The sequence below is a fragment of the Podarcis gaigeae genome (genome assembly GCF_964106915.1).
Source record: "Podarcis gaigeae genome assembly, chromosome: 6".
In the NCBI taxonomy this organism is placed as follows: Eukaryota; Metazoa; Chordata; class Lepidosauria; order Squamata; family Lacertidae; genus Podarcis; species Podarcis gaigeae.
The window spans coordinates 72,999,452-73,005,451 of record NC_139682.1 but is presented as its reverse complement, the minus strand read 5'-3'; the positions used below and the strand labels follow the sequence as shown (position 1 = coordinate 73,005,451).

The window sequence follows — 6,000 nt, the reverse complement described above, 5'->3', positions numbered from 1 at the left end:
CAATTAGAACTTTCAGTTTAACCAATGAAAGCTACTTCCCAGGTTGGAAGGAAAGGCTACTTTTAATGCTTTCATTTTCTTATGGTAACATACCAAAAGCAAAATAGTTAAAAAACTTAAATATGCATGCCTTTAATTAGAGCTGCCACGTTTTATCAACCCCTCTGCTCCTGAGTCTTTAAATGCATTTAACATTAGCAGGTGAGACTTACTTCCCTTGTCTGTTCAGGATTCCTACCTTGTTTATGTAGCTGGAACCTTATTTCCTACATTTTTTGGCCTAGGGGGAGGTTGAGGTGTTGTTTATTTGTTAATTAGTGGGTATGAGTATTGCTTTATTATTTGTGTGTGTGTGTGTATATGGATATTATGTGATATGAAATATTAATGGATTATGATTTCTCCCCCTTTCCCCGTATGGTAATGCATATTGTAATATATATGACTGTAAGTCGCTTGTAGACTTTTGGGTGACAAGTGACTAATTAAAGTCTAATAAATGGGAAAATAATAATAAATGAATTGTGAGTATTGCTACCTGGTTTGGTAGTAGGTTGGGCCCAACAAAACTGGGATCTCCTGACTTGGGACAGGGGTGAAACTAGGCTTTTTTTCACCTGGATCAAAGACAGTTTCGCATTCCAAACGCATTTGTGTACACACACACAAACAGGCTGGGAGTCTCAACGGTGCCCCTCTAGAGGCTAGGGAAGAGGGGAGGGCTTTGGGAAATCTGTCAAAGAGGACCATTGAACTGCTTGTGTCTTGTGAAAAAGGGCGAGTGAAAGTATTATTTTATGTTATGATTCTCATTAGGGTTGATTTTGGCAATTGATCATTAAAAAGCTCAAAAACTATTTTGTTGTTGAGATTTTGCAAAGAAAGTGGAAGTGTCTCTGTTTTGCAAGGGCAGTCCTGGATTTACAGAAGCAATTCTGGTTTCTGGTTTGATCCCGGAATGTCCCGCTTTTCCCTGGGATGCCCCTGTTTTCATTGGAGAAATGTTGGAGGGCATGGAGTTATCTGACCCCCGAACAGTCTGAAGGCAATCCTGTATAGGGAAGTCTTTTTAATGTTTAATATTTTATTATGGGGGCGGTATACAAATTTGAAGAAGAGGAAGAAGAAACAAAGGAAGACGGAGGAGGAAGGAAGGAAGGAAGAAGTGGAGGAAGAAGTATGGTTAGGAAGAACTCATGTGTTATGACAACAGAGTTCCCACCATAGATCTTGTTTTCTCCTAAGGAGACAGTGCCCTTCCCCCCACTGGGAGAAAGCAGAGAATCAAGTTAGCATTCAAGGCAGCTAAACCACGCGCGAGAAAAGCTGCCCGGCTGCTGGATGCCGCGCAGCCCGCATTATTTCCTCGGTAGGGAAGGCAGCCCCGCCGAGAGGCCGGCCTTCCTCGCCAGCCAACCCGCGGGGCGTTGCAGCCCGGCGGCATCCCTTTCCCCGCCGTTCGCCCTCTCGTCCAGCCTCGAGTAGCCTGACCCGACGGCGGAGGGGGCGCGTGCGCCTGCGCGCGGGTCTCTCCCAGGGACGTGGCCCGCTTTCTCGAGACTGGAGCTGCTGGAGAAAGGGTGGAGAGAGGAGGAGGGAGGGAAGGAAGGAAGGAAGGGGGAAAGAGAGGACGAAGAAAGGCGGGACGCCGTCCGGGCGGGGAAGCTCCGAGCCAGCAGCAGCAGCAACGAGCAGCGGCGGCGGCTCCGGGCCGGGCTGGCTGCCCAGGAAACTGATGTTCTCAACTCCTCTCCCCGGCAAAGGCTTCCAAGGTGAGCGACCGACCGGCGCCCCTCCTGGCCCCCATCGCTCCTTTGCACCCCGGGGAGAAGGAGGAGACCCCATGGGAAGATCCCACCCACCCACCACCCACCCACCACCCCGGGGGAAAGGGTGCCGGGGTTGGGGAGTCCGGTGGCCTTGGAGAGGGCCAGGGCGCACGGAGCCCCCTCGCCGTGCTGCGCCCTGGAGACGCGAATGACAGGAAGGTGTGGACGCCTGCCTCCCTCTCTCTCCCTCTTTCTCTCTCTCTGTCTCCTCGGGCCTGTTGTGGCCTTGCAAAGAGGGCTGCTCTGCATGCTCTCCCTTCCCTGCGTCTTGCAGGCGTCTTGCAAAAGGAATCGCAACAGATCAACATCGGAGAGCGCGCTGCTTGCGCTGCTGCGGGATTTCGTCGGGGTTTCCTCCTCCTCCTCCTTTCCACCCACCGGATTTCCTCTCTGCGGCGGGGGAACGACCCCTGTGTTGTGTGTGTCTGTGGTTAGTCTTTGTGGCAACGTCCCTTCTTGGCTCTCCCAGGCTGAGCACCAACTCCAAGTGATCCGGCTTTATCAGACAGGGCACAATCCCTCAGAGATGCGACCGGGTTTTCCTTACAGATGCTCAGCCATCGGCAAGAGTGCCCCTGAGTACGGGCAGAGCGCTTTCTGCTTAACCACAGAAAGGTTGCACTCGGAGACGGAGTGACACAAAACGTCAGCCTTCTAGCTCACTTGTTGAAGATTGATTTCAACCCATGGGATGCATGTACGGGAAGGGGGATACAGTATATAGTGGATGAAACTCCCCCCCCCCCACCTAAGAACTGAGTGGCTCCCGTCAGTCCGCACTAGGTGCACGAGGGGCCTCCACAATCCCATCCCAACCACATTTGGCAAAGAAGAATTTTTCTTGTCCTGCGTGTAATTCTCGGTCAGAGGTGGAGGTGTCTAAAATCAGATGTGCCCATTTTGGAGATCCTTTTATGGCAGCGGCAAGTTACATACAGGCACACACGATGGCATGCATTTTAAGATCTCTGCATTCTCTCCTGCAAAACAGTTGGTTGAGATGGGCTGGAGGGAAGATCCCCAAAGGAGCTCAGGCGTGGAGTTAGTTCCTTAGAGAAGCCTAAGTATGTCTGAGACACAGTTTTGGAAAAAATAAGCTCTAGGCCTCTGGTCCTTTTGACTTGGCTTGGTTGCACCACCCATTATGAAGACTGGTATGTTTTCCCTGTTTAAGGCTTGAAACCATTTTTCCTGAGCTGCTTTTTCCCTTCCCTTCGCCCACCTATGGTATCCCATAGGATGCTCTGGGATAACATCAAGGTTTTATTACTGATACTGCTCATTCTCATAAGAAGATTCCATTACCCTTGCAGCAGAAGAAGAGCGATTCTGTTGATATGTGTGGATCTTGCCTGGGGGAGTGAATTACCCAAGACATCTAGTTTGAGCCAGTGGCCTTTACAAGGGGTAACATGTTGATTTCAGCTGGCTTGCAAGCACCTAACAGAATCAAACTGAAACACAAGTTTCTACATGAACCATGTTAACTGATGCTTATCTCTTGCTTAAATGACAGTGGAATGAATTGAGGTGGTCCTTAAGAAGATGCTAGATATTTATTTAAAAGTGACCGATCCTCTTGCATCCCCGAGGCATTGGAAATATTGATCCGTCTGTTTAAACTTTCATGAGTCTCTGCTTGCTAGTTCAAAACAAGATTTTGTCCATTATAAATACTCATGTACCAAACATTCTTCTGCCAAGCTGCAGTTTGGACAGACATTAGCTTCAGATTGACTAATTCTAAACCAGAAGGCTTGCATAAGAGTGATGAGCTTGCATAAGGATATTGTCATTTTTCCACAGAATCATAACCCACTTCCTGTAAAAAAAAAGTGTTTTTAAAAAATCCCTGTTAAGTCAGCTATTTGTATACTCGGCATGCTGAGGTTCAGTCCAGGATAGCTTTCCGGGAAGTTCAGTTTGCTTTTGGAAAGAGTTTATGTTTCCTCGAAAATTCACCCCAGAAGATACTGTGATGAAACTTTTGAGAGAATAAATGACGTTTAAAGCAGAGGTGCATACTCAGATCTGCAAGGGTTGCTCAGACCAATGATGGAGGTTTGGGTGAAAGTGCATCATTCAGCATAGCGGAAAACTATGCTCTTCTGAATCTAGAGACAGCGTGTATACAGGGATAGAGGCATTTCCCCTCCCTATTCCCACTCTTGATTTGCCTGTGGGGCTTAGCTGATCCACAAAGATGTGGTGAAAGCTGCAGACAATGGGTGTTTGGAATTCCCCCATGGAGTAGCGAGTGGAGTGGGAGGAGGTCGAAATCTTATTTTGTGCAGGCGTCTTTGTAGGGAGGAGAAAGCTGACCTTGAGGGAAAAACAAAAGCTTGCTACAGTTGGAACAACGATGTTTGTTTCCTGAGTTAAAAAGAGAGAGAGAGGGCTATCCCCTTAGGATATCCAACTTAAAAACTCTGGGAGATAGGCTGAAGGCCAAGCCACACATTACAGTTGGTTTATTATATCACTGGTCTCATTTTGTCTGTACTAAATATAGTTGGATTGGGCAAAGGGGGTGGGGTGGGGGGGTGGCACTGATTTGATTCCTCAAGTGGTGCCAGAGTGGAGATGTTCAACACTTTCCCTTGCACTATTTCCCCATTCTAAATTGCTTCTCTCACGCTGCTACTTGCTCCACAGGGAAGTATATAAGTGCCTGTATCATGGCTGCATTCCCTCCCTCTCCCTCCCTCCCCTTGCAAATCGGCAGACAGTATTTTTGGGGAAGGGTTATTTAAATTGAGGGAGGTAACCCGCCTCCTCCCGCTGCATTTTTTCAATGCTGCTTTACTGATCAAATCAGCACCTTCTTTCCCTGCATGCAGATGTATTTAGTTAAAAACAAACAAACTCAAAACACCAGGAGATCAATCAAAGATTTCCCAGCATAGCATGCAATTTGTCCCTAAGGCAGCTCAGCACTTGTTATCTTCCTGAGGCAGGCTACTATAGTCTAGTTTGAGATTAAGATTTACTTACATTTTGACACTATTTTTTCGTTTTTCTGATGGTTGCTGGGATTTTGAGCAAGGCCAGAGAAGCTCACATCAAGATTTGGGGGAGTGGCTGTCAGGTGCATATTGAAAAGTCATGGGGTATTGTGCGTTTTCCCCTTGACCCCATTTCCTCACCTTCTCCACATTGTTTGATGCTGAGGCCTGGTGTTTTGTGGTTAGAGGGAAATTACATGGTTTTTCCAGCAGATGGCTGATAAGAAGTGTATAGAAAGGCCGGGCTGGCCGGGCTTGTATTCAGGAGGTGATGAAGACTAGAGGAAGACTAACTAAGAATAGGCAATTGGTGCATGGTTCCCTAGGATTTTGTGTTTTTAATGTGGACAGTTGACTTTACCCCAACATAATTCCCTTTTCTTTATACAAATAGTATATACAAAGATATATATATATATATTTGTGTGTGTATATATATATATATACATCTATATACAAATAGGTGACACGCTTAAGATTCTCATTTGCCCTTCAGTTTTTCAAGCTCCTGCATACTGCTAACTGCATTTAAACAAAATCTCTTCAGGAAATAAAATCTGTAAGGACGAGGTACTAGGGCTAGGGTTAAGCTGACACTATTGGGTTGTGGGAAGAAATAACAGGAGTAGAATCTCACTCTTTTAACCGTTGCATTTTCCCCTCTGAAAGGAAGGGAGGGAGACCTGCCACTAGCAGTAAAGTATGAAGATAGCTTGAAAGTAAATGCAATTAAACCCAGTTGGACCTCTTTCCAAATAAATGTGGTGAGGGCTGTGTGTATCTCTTAGGTCTGTCTCCTAAACCTGCTTTCCACATTGTTTTCTTTTTTGTACCAGGGTACAAAACATTTCATATATACACCCATAAACTGTAGCATGCCTGAGGTAAATGTGTATATATCCCATTGGGGCAGGACCGAGGAAACCCAAAAAGCAGTTGCTCCTTGTTGCTTGTTTAGCTGGGGGAAACTGCAACCTGCTGATATATAATGGGCAGAGTGGCCCTAATTTTTACTGGCTGATCCCCATGTAAAACAACCTTGAAGCACACAGTTCTGTGGGTTTGGAGGTGATGAAAGATAAAATCTACTTTAATGTAAGATGAGCACAGGGTTAACATAAGATTAGCATCTGTTACTCCTCTAAATTGTTTTTCCATTCTTGTGT

The 6,000-nt window shown here is 46.4% G+C and overlaps 1 protein-coding gene across 3 annotated transcripts in view; it reads left to right on the top strand.

Moving 5' to 3' along the window:
- Window positions 1-1,217: 1,217 nt before the first annotated feature.
- Window positions 1,218-6,000, top strand: part of EVI5 (ecotropic viral integration site 5) — a 70,551-nt gene continuing 65,768 nt past the window's right edge. For all 3 annotated transcript variants that reach the window (XM_083743352.1, XM_083743351.1, XM_083743349.1), the window contains exon 1: window positions 1,218-1,772. The gene's annotated coding sequence lies outside the window, so the exon portion shown is untranslated. The remainder of the gene's footprint in view (window positions 1,773-6,000) is intronic.